Genomic DNA, 15,889 nt, shown 5'->3' with positions numbered 1-15,889 from the left:
CTTGAAGAAAACAAACGCTCCTACAGTACCTGCACCTGCTTGATAATTATTAAATCGTATGCCCCACTTGAATAAAAAAAGTTCATTGCAATAATAAATGTACCCACATCACAAGGAGCTTATACTTTTTTAAACTTACACCTAGTTATCGTACTGAAAATTGTTAATGACACTACATGAAGTCATTCAACAATTTTCAGTCATGATGAAAATTTTCTGAATGGAAGGTGTGATTATTGTCATTTTCTGAAAAATAGAAGCAAGCTCTGTTTTTTCCTGGAGTCAATTCACAATACCAGTCCACTTTGGGGGATAATGTACTGTTAAGAGGATGTTCCATTTTTGCGCAGGGGTGATTTGGAACAGTCCAATGTTGCGTGGGAAGGGGTATGGCTGAAATATGCTGTATTTGCTCTTAAGCAAATGTCGGCCTTTCTAGTTCATCTCAGCCTTAGCTTTTTTTTAATAGAGGAATCAAATGGCCATGGATGAAGGACCTACGTGCTTGGCATCACTGATTAAACATTAAAATGAACAAGACGAAGATTGTCAAGATTTTGCTGTAATCATACCTGCACGTGATGTAGGTCGGGTAGAAGCTGTCACGCCCTCCTTCGATCAGAGGTGGAACGACAGTGATGAAGGACAGGAGTGCGGCAGCCCCTGTCAGCAGTGCCGTGCGGGTCTTGGTCATGATGCCCGGGTAGCGTAGAGGGGAATAGATGAACCTGAAGGGGTGTGTCGAGAATTGAGAAGACGAAGAGGTCTATATCGAATCGAACTTTACTTTTTTTTTATTTGTGGATTACAGTTTTCTGCTTGATGTTGCTGAAGACCCAATTGCATCTGCATATCGACTCAACTCTGATGTATCTACAATTTTGTCCTGGTCCCATGAATGTTTGATGGATTTAAATCCACCAAAAAAATGAAGAAATGGTATTTTCTGCTAAAAGATCCCCTGTCAACCACCCACCCCCCTTTATCTTGGAACGTCTGAAATTAAACGAGTTTTATTCCACAAACATATTGGAGTGATTTTGAATTCTAACTTGTCTTTGCACAACCACATCATTCAGATGCTCGCTAAAAGGTCTAAGCAAGTATTTCGTTGCGTAAAATTCAAATTAATTCATAAAGTTTTACAAACGATTTATAAGCCATTTATTCGCCCTTGTGTCGAATATGCGGATGTTGTTTGGCATGGTTGTACTGCCGAGGACTCCAATCTTATTGGACGAATTTAAATGTATGTTCTCTTATCGTATCAGGAGCAGTTAAAGGCTCATCTTACAAATCTGTTTGCCAAGAACTAGGTTGGGAGACTCTCTCTAGTAAACGCCATATTCATCGTCTATCTTTATTCTAAAAAATAGTACATTGCCTAACACGGAGGTACATTATAGATTTGACCCCCTCCCCGAAATTTCCCAAGGTACTTGTTACAATTTCAGAAATAGGTCAAATTTTCGACTTTCGATGCAATCTACTGATAGATTTGGACCTTAATTTTTGTTACTTACGTTACTCTTTGTTTCGGAAACACCTAATCAAATTAGTACGTCCCAATCGTCCCCCACACTATGATTGTGGTCCTCGTTACACCTGCGCCCTTCTTGTTCGGCTTCGCACCGGCACCTGTGCTCTCAATCAAAGTTTGTTCATCCAAGGAGTCTCCCAGTGCCTCCTGTAGACGCGGGTGTCGTTGCGAATCTGTATTACACTATATGCTTCATTTGGGATCAATCAGAATTTTTCGGCAATCTTGCAGATTTACTTGGTTATCGAGTTAACCTTAATAATATGTCAGACAATGCCATATTACATTTTATCCTCAGAGGTTCCACGTTGCTACCGTCTGAGTACAACTTTAAAACGATGCAACTCACGCAGACTAACATTGAGGATACTAAGCGCTTCTACCTCTACATGACTGTATCAGTCAAGTTCACAAGTAGATATAGAAGTCCCAACTCAACTTTACTTTTGTTAATTTTCTTTTTCATGTGTACTTAATTAGGCTAATTGGACTCCTGTATGTCTTGGAGTGGTGGGACTCGGCGCACTGATATGTTGACTACTTACCTAAGTTCCTTAATTCATTTGTAATTTGTTATGTGGCGGTGTTGATATTAGTGCAGTGCCATATTGTCCTTGTAATGTGCTTTTGAATATAGAAAAAAAATGCACAGTTTCAACTGCTTCATACGTACACTTCTATTTAGACCAGAAGAGTACGTTTTTCAGGCCCCGGTAATTTTCATATCGCACAAAGCATAACCGAACTAGAGACACAAACGTGTTAATCTTCTCTAAATCTTAGGCAGCAACAATTTTAACCCTATCCAGACTGGGGGGGGGGGGGTGGTGGTGGGGGCTAAAAGTGCCCGCGCCTACTTCGACGTCCTATAGGTCCCAAAAGGCTTGTGCTAGAAAAAACAAACTTGGTGACTTTTCCTAAAATATTGTTGGCAGGAATTTACAAAAAATAGTCTATGTTTAGAATTTTCCGTGTTTCCATTGCAACGGGTTTCTGAAAGGCAAATCTTAAAAAAATCACTGATTTTGGTTTAAACAATGGGATTTTTATATTTTCTTGATAATCTATACCTTACCAGAGAAAGAAGAGTAACGTTACCAGTATCTATCCAGTGAGATGGGTGCGATGTGTGAAGAGAAAGACAAGTAACGCTACAAGTATCTATCCAGTGAGATGGGTGCGATGATTAAAAAGAAAGACAAGTAACGTTACCAGTATCTATCCAGTGAGATGGGTGCGATGATTAAAAAGAAAGACAAGTAACGTTACCAGTATCTACCCAGTGAGATGGGTGCAGTGATTGAAGAGAAAGAAAAGTAACGTTACAAGTATCTATCCAGTGAGATTGATGCAGTGATTGAAGAGAAAGACAAGTAACGTTAACAGTATCTATCCGGTGAGATGGGTACAGTGAGTGAAGAGAAAGACAAGTAACATTACCAGTATCTATCCAGTGAGATGGGTGCAGTGATTGAAGAGAAAGACAAGTAACGTTACCAGTATCTATCCAGTGAGATGGGTGCGATGATGCAGATGGAGAACATCGAGAAGAAAAGGTACGCGAAGCTGGCTGCCATCTGGAAGGCATCGCATGCTAAAGACTCTCGTACGACCAGGAAATACATGGCCACCGAGATCTTGCTGACTGCCTGGAAGATGTCGGAGACTGCCAGCGCACAGAGCAGAACGTTTCCCGGCGTCTGGAGGTCCTCTGTGAGAAGGACGGTCAGCAGCACCGCGGTGTTCCCGCCAACCGCCAACAGCAGCGAGCCGCCCAGGTACACCAGCTGGAGTTCTCTATACGGGGAACTCGCGTAGAAATACGGCTCCCAGTCAAACTCTGCCGTTGCATTTGTCACGTTTAGTTGAGCTGTCGTGTTGTTAGACATGTTAGTACAGCAGGCGTGGAATTGAGACACTTTGGAAGAGTAGAGTGGACGGACGTATTAGAGCTGAACGACGCCGTCGTCCTGCATATACGTCGTCTGACGTCACATGTGGGCGTTGCCATGAGTAGTGTACGAAGGAAATCATCACATCAGATTTTGCCGATTTTCATTGATAGTGCAGTATTTTGTTTTATTTGTTAAATGTGCAGTCAGATATCACAGTAGTTTCGTGTATTGAATACTAAATGCAATTGTGGGAAACGTTTTAATAACTCGCGTCAGCTGAATTCAAATAAACAAAATCCAATGGAATCGCCTTTACCCTATTCAGACCGGGCTTTTTTGGTCATCTCTGGACCGGGGGGGGGGGGGGGGCTTTTTAGGCCCTCCACTTCTAAGTCCTATAACTGTAACACGACGTGCCGTAGGGCCATCAAATTTTTAGGACATGATGTCGATATCTGACAAGTAATTGACGTTTGACGTTACGATGACGTAAGATGACGTAATAATGCCGTTATCAATTTGATCATATTGGCCGGACCCATGAAAAAAGGGTATTCTCAGAAAACTTCAAGTTATGCTACAAAAAAGTGTACCAAGAGCATATTGAAAATATTTCGTATTCGGTGATTTCATCTGGCATGTTTGGTCCGATCAGATTTCAAAGAGCCAAATTAAGACCGGCAGATAAGTGTTGGCACCGCGACCCAATAACAATGCCAATTTTGTAAACAGTCTCAGGGTTTCAAGACGTCCATACTGAACATAATAATTTCATTATATAACCTAAGTCCAGCTGTGATAAGTAAAAGGTAGGCTCAACTTATTTGAAGAATAACAATACATACATGCCTTTGTTCCTTGCTAACTTACATTACATTACAAACTGTTGAATGGACGCTGCCCGACACACCTGCAAAATCTGCTTCCTCAATTACTGGTGTCTGCCATCGTCTCCCGCTACCCCCTAAGGAACAGTTAACGTTTGACAACCCCTGCATACAAGACAACTGGCCCAACCGGTCCGAAAAAAACGGACCTGAAAATATTTGATGGACTGGATGTTGAACATATTAGAAAATGAACAGATTATATGAACAGGCATTCATGGCTCGTTCTCATTTAAACGTCGAAAATGCTGTCGCCTGACTTAACGACTTGATATTGAGCAAATTATAGACAACATGACTGGTCCCTTTGTTTTTCCACAATCCCTGTAATGTTTTACAAAAGATGCACCACAACTTTCGTATTGGTTCATGGCTTGGAAGATTATTATAGCCTCGGGTGGGATTTCAACCCCCAGAAAATAGCTGTCGCCTGAGAAGAAACGAAGAATTCAACTAGAAAGGCCGACATTTGCTTGAGAGCAAATACAGCATATTTCAGCCATACCCGTTCCCATGCAAAATTGAACTGTTCCAAATCACTCCTGCGTAAAAATAGAACATTCTAACAGTAATTTCTCGAAATGAACTACTACTAAGGCCGACATCTACTTATGAGCAAATGAACCATTTTCAATCCGCCCCTCTGCCCATGCAACAATGCTATTCCACAATCACATAAATTGAAAAAAAATCAAACATTCCATAATGGAGATTTCTGTGGTCTCGTATTACAACAGAATAACATGGAATTTGCTATAAGGGTGCCCTCGGCATATGAAAGGTAGAACTTTAACATTTTTGGCATATATCACTTCAAGATGATGAATTTATGACCATTTTTATTATCATGTTTGGTCCCTCCGTATTGCCATCGTATTGTAACAAAATTTTGTATGGAAATGCCTGTGATATATACCTCCAGGGCCTTTGCAATTTTGGTATACACGTCTTGACAACGATGAAGTCTCTGGTCTTATTGTATTAAAAAAATGGTGATGGCACGTTGGATAGCAAGTGGGATGAAGTTCAGAATGATTACTAGTATCTCATCTCTCTCTTACAAACACACGCGCATAAACATACACACAGACAAGAACAAAAAGAATGAAAAAAACTTTCAGTCTTTACAGTTTTACTTTTACAAAATGGCAATTTTACACTTGTCTGCTCTCACAACCTGATTGTCTTAATGTAAATACATGTAATTTGAGGTAAAGTTTTTACATTGTTATAAGTTAATCTGCAGAATCGCAGAAAATTTACAATTCCGTCAAAATATAATTTTTTATACATCTTTTCAGAATCGGTTGCAATCTATATCTGCGTGTCCTTTTCTGGCTGGTTGGGATCAAGTCTGTCTGCTTCTTCCACATACAGTTTGTCATGGACCAAGCTCTTCTTCTCTTCTGTAGAGGGGTATGGAGGACAGAAACAGGGAAGTTAGAATATCAATGCAAAGCAGAGACATCAAACTATAGACAGATTTGAAAACAGTACACATTTCCACAATTACTTACAATCTGCCATCAATCTGTTGCTGCTTGGGACAAGATCTGTGTGCCTCCTCCTACGTACAGCTTCTCATGGACCAATTGTTTTCTTCTCTAGAGGTCCCATCTGAATGATACAAACAGGAGAGTGAGATTTGGCATTTCAAGGCAGACATCAATCAAATATTTGAATAATTATACCATTGACTTGGAAAGAATACATATTGTTGTCAGAAGATAACAATGTGTTTGTGTTACACATAATCTTCTCGTCGATCCCAATGCTGCACCTGTCTCTACAGTCTACACCTACATGTACATGCAAGTCTAGCGACAAAAGACAACAGGCCCTACCTGCTGTGTGTCATGAGCACAATCTTCTTACTGCTGAAAAAACAAACATAGAGACATGTCAATCATTGTTTTACACATTTGTGGACACCTCAAAATGTTAATGCACAATGCTTTTGAATGATAAAGGAATATGGCAACAGAGGTACAATAAATACATATACACAAGCTGTACTTGCAAATGAAAAAGTACAACTGACAGGATCAAAAACGATTGACATGAATGAAATTAAAGCCATCATATAGAAGTCAAACGAGTGACATTTGGTATAACATCTACACAAATCACAGTCCAAAGGATGAATTAATATTAATATTAACAAAATTATAAATTAAAAAACAGAAAGAAACAAACATGCCGATACCGGGGATCGACCCTGGGTCGGCGGATTACAAATCCAACGTGCAAACCACAACACCAAAAGCTCTAGAGCAACTGGCGTGGTCAGTTTTGGCAGCGCTTAAACCCCACTGTTACACAATAAGCAGCATGATATATTTGACCCCCCCCCCTCCCCACAGAAGAATACTAGTATGTGGACGTCGTCACGATCAAAATAAAGATAACTAGTTACCGTCAAAAAACAGAAATGATGCAGAAAACACCATGACATCTCGTGTGGAAGTATCTTTAGCCCTTTCCCAAGGAAAACTGATTTCGACTACTAACGTTATCAGTTCATGTATGTTTTTGACAACAAACGGAGATACACAACGACGGCAGTGGCTTGTCAGCACTTGCCTTCGGTACCAGCGTTCCACAGTTCTCATACAACGTTTTTTTGACAAATTTCACAAACGAAAACACCTTTCAATGTACATTAACAACGGAGTGAACAATGTAAGGATAGCCATTTCTTACCTAAAGATGTCCTGCTACCGATGACAACCGAAACTGGGTAGAAGCTGACGTAAAATGCGCAGAAAACCGCAGACTTGGGCGCACAGTTGCAGTTGCTGCGGGAGTCTGTGACGTAATGTAAAATTAAAAATGGACGAGTCCGGGGTGGAATCTTCAAGAAGGTCTGCATAAAAATCTCAAACCTAAAACTTTCTTTCCGTATATATATTTTGTGTATATTTATAATTGCTGTTTTCAAATTATTGCTCACATATTATATTCCTATTTTCTTTGCAGTAACCTTTTATGGAGTAACATAAATTACAAAATCCTCTCAAATATGAATGGTTCCGTCTACATATAAACATGACAATCAAATGTTGCGTCATTGCCGACGAAGTGTTCCTTTCTCTTCGCTGATTGACTGGCGGCACAATTCAATTAATTAGCAGACTGACACCTGTCACCTGTCGCCCAGGGTGGGAGTTATTGCTTTGTTTGCCATATATGGAACGCACTAAACGTCGAGAATGGCCAAAACACGTCCCGTAAAACCCCGAAATGGGTCATTTGAAGTGATATACGCCAAAAATGAAAATTGGGTTCTTTGAATAAATACTCCATGCACGCCTGTACCAAACTTTTAGGTATTGGTCCACTCTACCATATGCATTGTGCCAAATTTCAGGTCATTCGGTCCAGGAACGACGGAGATGATTCGCTTTGAAAATTTGACAGGAGAAAGAGCGTCCGGATTGCTGTAGCCTCACGAAGTTTTCACGAAATCGTCTTCCGGGAGGGACGTAAAACGGGGGTCCCGTGCTCGAGGAGGTGCCTCGACCACGTTAAACAGCCTCATTACTCATACTTTGGGTACCTACTGGCTGCAAAATACACCAGATTATTATTATTATTATTATTATTATAAAGAAAGAAGAAGAAACACAAGTTAGGAATGTTTGTAAGCATAAGTCCGTGAGATTTCTGAAACAACAGCAGTTCCGTGATAAACGGAACCTTCTAAAAACGTACGGAGCTAACAGTGCAGCGAAAATACCATCGATAGCGATTCAACTTCGGATGGCAAACCGGACAAAAGTTATAAGTACTGTTGAAGTCATCCACGCTAAAGTTTGTTTTTAGTTGCCTTTGACGGTTTGACCTGAAATACTGTTACGCTAAACTCCTGAAGAGAAGTTAAGTGACTGCTGTGATTATTACAGATATGCCCCTAAAAACTGATACAATAAGCCTTCTGAATAGCCTAAAGTGCAAGAGTTTCAGGCGGGCTTCGCCCCCCTGGGACCCCCAACGGGGCTCTGCCCCTGGACCCTGCCGGGCCGGGGCATTCGGCGTTCTTCGGCGGCCCCCGAAAAAAATTCTGGCGGGAACACTGCAGTATATACGGAATCGTGGGGCCCCGCTTATTAATATTAATTAGCCTTCGCCGTCTTCGCGCACAGGTGTGCCAAAATTAATTATTTTAAAGTAGTTTATGTCAAAACTTTTACTTGGATCATTTTACCAACTATCTAATGCCTATCTACACCAAATTTCAGACCATTCCATTGTAAGACCAGGGTACAGGGGGACAATATATTTTATTTTGGTCAAAACATGACCTTTAAACCTCAATAAAATCATTTTAGAGGCAGATATGAAAAAAACTGAGAAAAAAAGCATCAAGGTATTGGCCCATTCTACCCCTGTACCAAATTTCAGGTCATTCGGTCCAGGAACGGCGGAGATGAATCACTTTGAAGATTTGACAGGAGAAAGAAAGAAACATTACGAATACAATATATTTCACCATAATATGTATGGCTGAAATATAAATAATAGCCAAAATGTAACAATTTAGTTCCCAGGATGATTTTTCGCCAGATGAAACTAGCTACCCAGTCCCTCTCCCTGATCACGTCAGATCGCTACTATCACTGATCTTGTAGGCTGTGTGAGGTGGTTTATGCCTGTCGCCAAATTCGGTAACAAACGTTACCACCATGAGTACGAAGGTTGCCACGGTTATATTATGCACGTATAAGACTAGAAATGACCGATTTTGTGATTCTTAACAGCTTTTCTGGCCTTCTAATGAAACAAGAAAGGGTTGTTGGCTGCCATTTGTATCCCACTTTGCTTAACAAAATGTTGTACAGAAATGACTGTAACAAACGTTACCATTGTTCGATGCTGTCTAAGCTTTCTATATGACCTGGTGTAAAAATGCTGCCCACTTCTTAAATGTCCCTGAGGACGTCCGCTGATAACTAAATGATGTAGTCAATAAGGTAAGTCATTTCGAAGAAAATAGAGTAAAGTCTACTGTTGTAACAAACCGAAAAAAATAAGTTGCCATTTTTTGGCAATGGTTAAAAGAGGAATTTTCCTAAACAACCATGTAGTTTTCACCGAAAATAAAGCCGATTTATTTTTCGACCCAAAAAATGCCATTTTCGACATTTCAATGAAAGCGAATGTCATACGTTTCCGTTCGAATAGAATGACAAGGGCGATGTAGAGTCTTTAGTTATTTCTACCAAGTTTTACAGTTGATCGCACATTTAGCCTTTTAGGTTTTTAAAAAAACGATGTGAGCGAAGCGAACGACATGGTTTTATGAGGTTGCTATAGCCAAGGACCAGGCGTTATGACACCATACACACCGAGGAACATTAACGTTATTATCATATGGCCTATCCAAACTGATAGGGTTTGCTGTTGTCGAATACTCCACCAAACAGATTTCTCATTTGTAGCGAAATGGACCATTCTTTTGAATAACAACTTTTTTAAGGACAATAAGGTCCAGGTTCAGGCACAAACTTGGACCTGATCCTCTGGACCTGGACCGGACCAGGGCCTCAATTTTCTGTACCGCTACCCGAAAGACCGCCCGATCGCAGAGAAAATATGCTAAAGATCAATTTCCCTTAGGAACTCCCTCCCCAGCAGTACCCGTACAGTCAGCACCATCAGCTCCACTGTATCATATTTGATTTACTCCTTTTCATTCTAATGCTATAGGTAGTTCATTATTTGTGGAGTAACCTTTATCCATTGTTTTTAAAGACGGTATTTAGGATTATCACCTTAACAGTACCTTGACGGAGGGTAGCTACAAACTGCAATACATGTTATGCCTTGAAAATATTGCAACTTGAAACTGTCTTTTAACTTGATATTCTTAAACATCCTGCAGACATACATGTAGGTTTATAGTATCCGTGTTTGGCTTTGGCGACCTATGTTATTACTCTGTGGCAAAGGCCCAGGTAACCTCCGACGCAGAGTATTGTTGTTACCCTCGCCAAAAGGTTATGTTTTGATTGCATTTTGAAACATATGCATGGCGACGAAAACTTGGACACTTTGCCAGTACGTGCAATTGTTTATGAGACAACAATTTGAAATGGAAATTGCCATGATTCGCTTATGGCAATAGGCAATATGTTGTTATTGAGAACCATTTTTGTAAAGATTGTAAAACCATGTCAAGATAATATGACCTGGTATACCTTCGTATCGTATCAACGACTTACACCATTCATCCAGACGCAATGTCTGGCACATCCACGTCTTTTATCAGCCAAAGAAAGGGTATGTCACCCCGTAATTGGCGGTATAACCCCGACAGCGCGGTAAAACCATGTACGTCGACCTTTGCAACTCTGTATATGTGTATCCTGTTTGCATTATTTGTATAACATGATGTTCATTTCACGTAACTTTCAAATGCCTCAAGTATATGATCACTACATTACATCTTTTATCTACATACTGCTTTTAAAATCATATATGCTTATAAATATATTATCTATATTAAACTTTGTACAGCATAATTATTATTTTACAGTGGCACATTTACATCAATCGTCGTGAGAATAAAAGTTACTTGTTTTACAATTTAACAGTAAATGTTTCATTTGGTTTTACATTTAAGGCCCAATGAGGAACGCACACGACATCATATTCAGTAAAGACTAGGGGTAGCCACGGAAGTTATAAGGAGGTACGTAACAGGTTTCTTGCGTAGCAAGGATACCATGTAAGGTATAAAGCTTTTTCTGTACCGTTCAGTCCTTCCATCCACAAACATCCACATACATGTAAATGCATAACCTTATGGGCAAAGGTGATAGTGATAGTGTAACATGACATAATTCAGTAATCTCCAAGCAGATCCTACGGTAGCATTAGATAGTATGAAAAGCAGGCAGAGGATTGAAGCTGGCGTAAGAGTGAGTTTCGCTACCGGCAAATGTACACCACTTGGCTGACTACACTCCTTGGCCAGTTCGGTACTATCTTATGCCGTTGTAGAATCTGCTTGGAGATCAGTAATTCAGATCGATCTGTTTCTTAACGATTGATCAATGACAGTAATCAGTGTTTTTTTAAACTCTTATTGAAATTCTTCACTGTCCTATGCCCAGTGCCAGAGTTTTTTTGACGATCTTATGCTATTGTCATGAATAGGTATGAAACTGGCTTCCATAAAGACTATATATTTTCATGATCTAAATATTTCTGTAGCATAGAAAGTCGCCAGGCATTTTCTATGCAGATCCGAGAAAGTAAATTAAAAAAAAATAAATAATCGCTATACCTATTCTATTACACCAAAATTTGGAACATCAAGAATTAAACGGTATTTTATTGATCTTTCGAAATACTTAAGTGTAAATTTAATCTGGGCAGACAGACCGCCATGGTAATGACTCGCTTAATACAAATAAAACATCAACAGAGCAACCAATATTTGAGTACGCTCCACCACCGCGTTTTCTTTCAAATTTCAAACCGTAGATTCGCACCCCATACACATAGCGTTAACAGAAATAACTGTACAACTAAGGACGGCGTTAGGCAGTCGTTGCTGTGGTAGGACCGTGTCCTTTCATCCTAGGGTCAAAGAAGTTAACAGCAGTACTGGTGCCAGGACAACGCTGAATTGGGGGCGCTTCCATATGAATAAACAGGAGTTCACAGGCCGTAGGTCATGCTCCTAGGTCATCTGGACTACGGGTCACCAGTCATGGCCACCATATTTCGGAAATCGAACTGTGCCGTCGTGGACATGCATGGAAGTTTGCCAAATATTCAGGACCGAAAAACACATGGAAATGTCTGCTGCTACAGTGTGAAGTTCTTCTGCTTATGGTGGGATCGTCAAATAGTAACGGTTTAACAACCAACGGGTAACTTTTGCCCTCGACTCTCGTCTTTTTTAGCGATTCCACGGCGTCAGCAGCTCGAGCTCGGACAAATTCGCAACCTAACGTTACTGTTTCTCATCATGATCAATAAATGGGTAGGTATTTGGCCATCTTTAAAACGATATTACTTTTTCAGCTTCTTTGTATTGGTTTCAATTATGTGGTGCACGGCCCGGTGTTTTTTATTATGAGAGGTAAGGCAACATCAGTATTCTATAACCTCATAGACTGGTTATTATAAAGGAGGCCTAGTTTATACCTCAGGTTTAGCTAGGCAGTGACTTATGTATGCTATGGAATGTATGTATGCAATGTAATGCATTTATGTTTTGAAAAAGATAATTTCATTCCCCCAAAAACGTAGGTCAAAATGAATTGCAGCGAAATGATATTGAATTCTGCATCTGCATACTAAGGGTACCCCCAAATAGCCCCGCATGGGGCATCGTAGGGGGGAAGCTGAGGCTCCCGGGTTAGGGTGGGCAAGCCGCTTGCCTGGCACGGAAGCACTCAACGTTGGGAGCACTTACAACCGTGCCAGGCAGGGCATTCCAGTCAGGAATTGTGCGTGGAAAAAACGAGTTTTTGTAAATGTCTGTACGTGCAAATATGGGTTGGTATTTGTAGTCGTGACTACCCCGGGTGCGCCCATGGGCAGGCTTGAGAATATTACTGGCCTCTATATTGATATTATTATTAACTACTTTATAGAAAAAGGTGAGGCGGGTGTTCCTCCTCCTTTCGGAATTGGTAATGACAGCAATAAACTGAATTCACATCGGGTGTGCCTAAATACCACAAACGACCACAAACGACTCGGAAATACCACAAACGACCACAAACGACTCTAATATGCAGTGTATATGGGTCAAAGACCTTGTTCGGCGCTCTGGAGACATTGTTTACACATTTATGAATTTAAAAAACGCAGCAAGTCCTGCGTATTCACCAGTTATTTCGAGTTAGTCCGGTTTCAAGATTAAAGCCATTCTTGGCCACCATGTTGGATCGTGCTTGCTCACATTTGAGGCTGAAAAACACTTAGTATACAAGTTTTATAAGTTGACAATGATAGAATAGTGCCATGCTACAATCTATGAACCGACAGCGTCCATAGTTTTATCGTCCTGTCGTCTATAGAGCCGTGGAAGGTATCGAGAACTTCCCCATGCAGATCCAACATGCCGGCCGAGCATCGCTTCGATCTTGAAACCGCCGGACTAACTTGAAATAACTGGTGAATACGCAGGACTTGCTGCATTTCTTAAATTTATAAATGTTTAAACATTTGTCTCCAGAGCGCAACACAAGGTCTTTGACCCATATACACTGCATTTTAGAGTCGTTTGTGGTATTTCCGAGTCGTTTGTGGTCGTTTGTGGTATTTAGGCAGACCGATTCACATCTTCACATTTTCCTTAATTTTTTCCTGCCATAAAGCCAGGTAAGATATACCAAACAGCTTATTACGGTAACAGTTAGGGGTGGATACGTACCGGTACAGAAAATTTAATCACGTGGCCAATTTACTCCTCTGTCGGCTAAACTGACTTTCCACAGCTTATGATACTGCTTGGAGATTACAGAAAATTCAGGTCCAGGTCCAGAGGATCAGGTCCAGGTCCGGATCTGAACCTAGACCTATTAAATCATGATTGGTGAATCAAAGCAATGTTAAATTTTGCTGAAAAGGAATCTGTTTGGTAAACAACACTAGACCATCGTCACATTTGACTGTAGAAATTTGATAAAAATGACTACCAACTCTACTCAGCTCTACTTCGCTCTTGCTATTTTCTTGGACCAATAAGCCCCAAAACACATGTACGTCTGCCGCCATAGTGCCAGTATAATCTGTTCATTTTTTAATCAGTCCAACATCTGGTCTTGTCCACTGAATTATTTCAGGTCCGTTTTTTCTGGACTGGTCCAACAAGAGAAAACGGTTTTATACCAGTACCCACCGCTAGTAACAGTTGAGACCAGGTAAGGTACGGGTCTGCCTAAACACCACAAACGACTCAGAAACACCACAAACGACCACAAACGACTCTAATATGCAGTGTATATGGGTCAAATACCTTGTGTTGCGCTCTGGAGACATTGTTTACACACTTATGAATTTAAGAAATGCAGCAAGTCCTACATATTCACCAGTTATTTCGAGTTAATCCGCCGGTTTCAAGATCAGTCACGATGGCTGAGCACGCTGTCAATGAATGCGTGCCTGCATTTGAGGCTGATTGTGAAAAACACTTATTATACAAGTTTTATAAGTTGACAATGATAGAGTTGTGTCATGCTATAATCTATGAACAGCGTCCTTAGTTTTATCATCCTGTCGTCTATGGAACCGTGGAAGGTATCGAGGACTTCCCCATGCAGACTCCTAGCACGGGCGATCCAACATGGCGGCAAAGAATCGCTTTGATCTTGAAACCTGCGGACTAACTCGAAATAACTGGTGAATACGTAGGACTTGCTGCATTTTCTAAATTCATAAATGTGTGAACAATGTCTCCAGAGCGCCACACAAGGTCTTTGACCCATATACACTGCATATTAGATCGTTTGTGGTCGTTTGTGGTGTTTCTGAGTCGTTTGTGGTGTTTAGGCAGACCAGTAATGTACTGTACAGGTAGCAGTTGTATGGCTTGTTGGTCTGGAGACCAGGTAAGGTACCGTACAGTTATCAGTTGTATGGCTTGTTGGTCTGGAGGCCAGTAAGGTACCGTACAGGTAGCAGTTGTATGGATTGTTGGTCTGGACACCAGGTAAGGTACTGCACAGGTAGCAGTTTTATGTCTTGCTTGTCTGGAGACCAGGTAAGGTACTGTACAGGTAGCAGCTGTATGGATTGTTGGTCTGGACACCAGCTAAGGTACCATCAGGGAGCAGTTTTATGGCTTGTTGGTCTGGAGACCAGGGAAGGTACCGTACAGGTATCAGTTTTATGGCTAATGTTAGTCTGGACGACCAGGTAGGGTACCATCAGGTAGCAGTTTAATGGCTTGTTGGTCTGGAGACCAGGTAAGGCACCGAACAGGTAGCAGTTTTATGACTTGTTGATCTGGACATCAGGTAAGGTACCGTACAGGTAGCAGTTGAATGGCTTGTTTGTCTGGAGACCAGGTAAGGTACCGTACAGGTAGCAGTTGTATGGCTTGTTGGTCTGGAGACCAGGTAAGGTACCGTACAGGTAGCAGTTTTATGGCTTGTTGGTCTGGAGACCAGGTAAGGTACGGTACAGGTAGCAGTTGTATGGCTTGTTGGTCTGGAGACCAGGTAAGGTACCGTACAGGTAGCAGGTTTATGGCCTGTTGGTCTGGACACCAGGTAAGGTACTGTACAGGTAGCAGTTGTATGGCTTGTTGGTCTGGAGACCAGGTAAGGTACCGTACAGGTAGCAGTTGTATGGCTTGTTTGTCTGGAGACCAGGTAAGGTACCGTACAGGTAGCAGTTTTATGGCTTGTTTGTCTGGAGACCAGGTAAGGTACTGTACAGGTAGCAGTTGTATGGCTTGTTGGTCTGGAGACCAGGTAAGGTACCGTACAGGTAGCAGTTGTATGGCTTGTTTGTCTGGAGACCAGGTAAGGTACCGTACAGGTAGCAGTTGTATGGCTTGTTGGTCTGGAGACCAGGTAAGGTACCGTACAGGTAGCAGG

At 41.2% G+C, this 15,889-nt stretch overlaps 1 protein-coding gene and 1 long non-coding RNA gene across 3 annotated transcripts in view; one reads left to right on the top strand and one right to left on the bottom strand.

Annotated features, from left to right (window-relative positions):
- LOC118406608 (prostaglandin reductase 1-like) overlaps positions 1-15,889 on the top strand; it is a 290,606-nt gene that overhangs the window by 68,270 nt on the left and 206,447 nt on the right. The window lies entirely within an intron of this gene.
- On the bottom strand, positions 5,425-6,443 carry LOC118406621. Its single transcript, XR_004830058.1, has 3 exons — positions 6,167-6,443; positions 5,840-5,939; positions 5,425-5,728 (listed from the first exon to the last, which is right to left on the bottom strand). It is a non-coding gene; the product is annotated as an uncharacterized LOC118406621 (long non-coding RNA).

This window comes from Branchiostoma floridae, chromosome 19, assembly GCF_000003815.2.
Source record: "Branchiostoma floridae strain S238N-H82 chromosome 19, Bfl_VNyyK, whole genome shotgun sequence".
Taxonomy (NCBI): Eukaryota; Metazoa; Chordata; class Leptocardii; order Amphioxiformes; family Branchiostomatidae; genus Branchiostoma; species Branchiostoma floridae.
The sequence above is the reverse complement of the archived record's forward strand: the minus strand, read 5'-3'. Positions and strand labels throughout refer to the sequence as shown.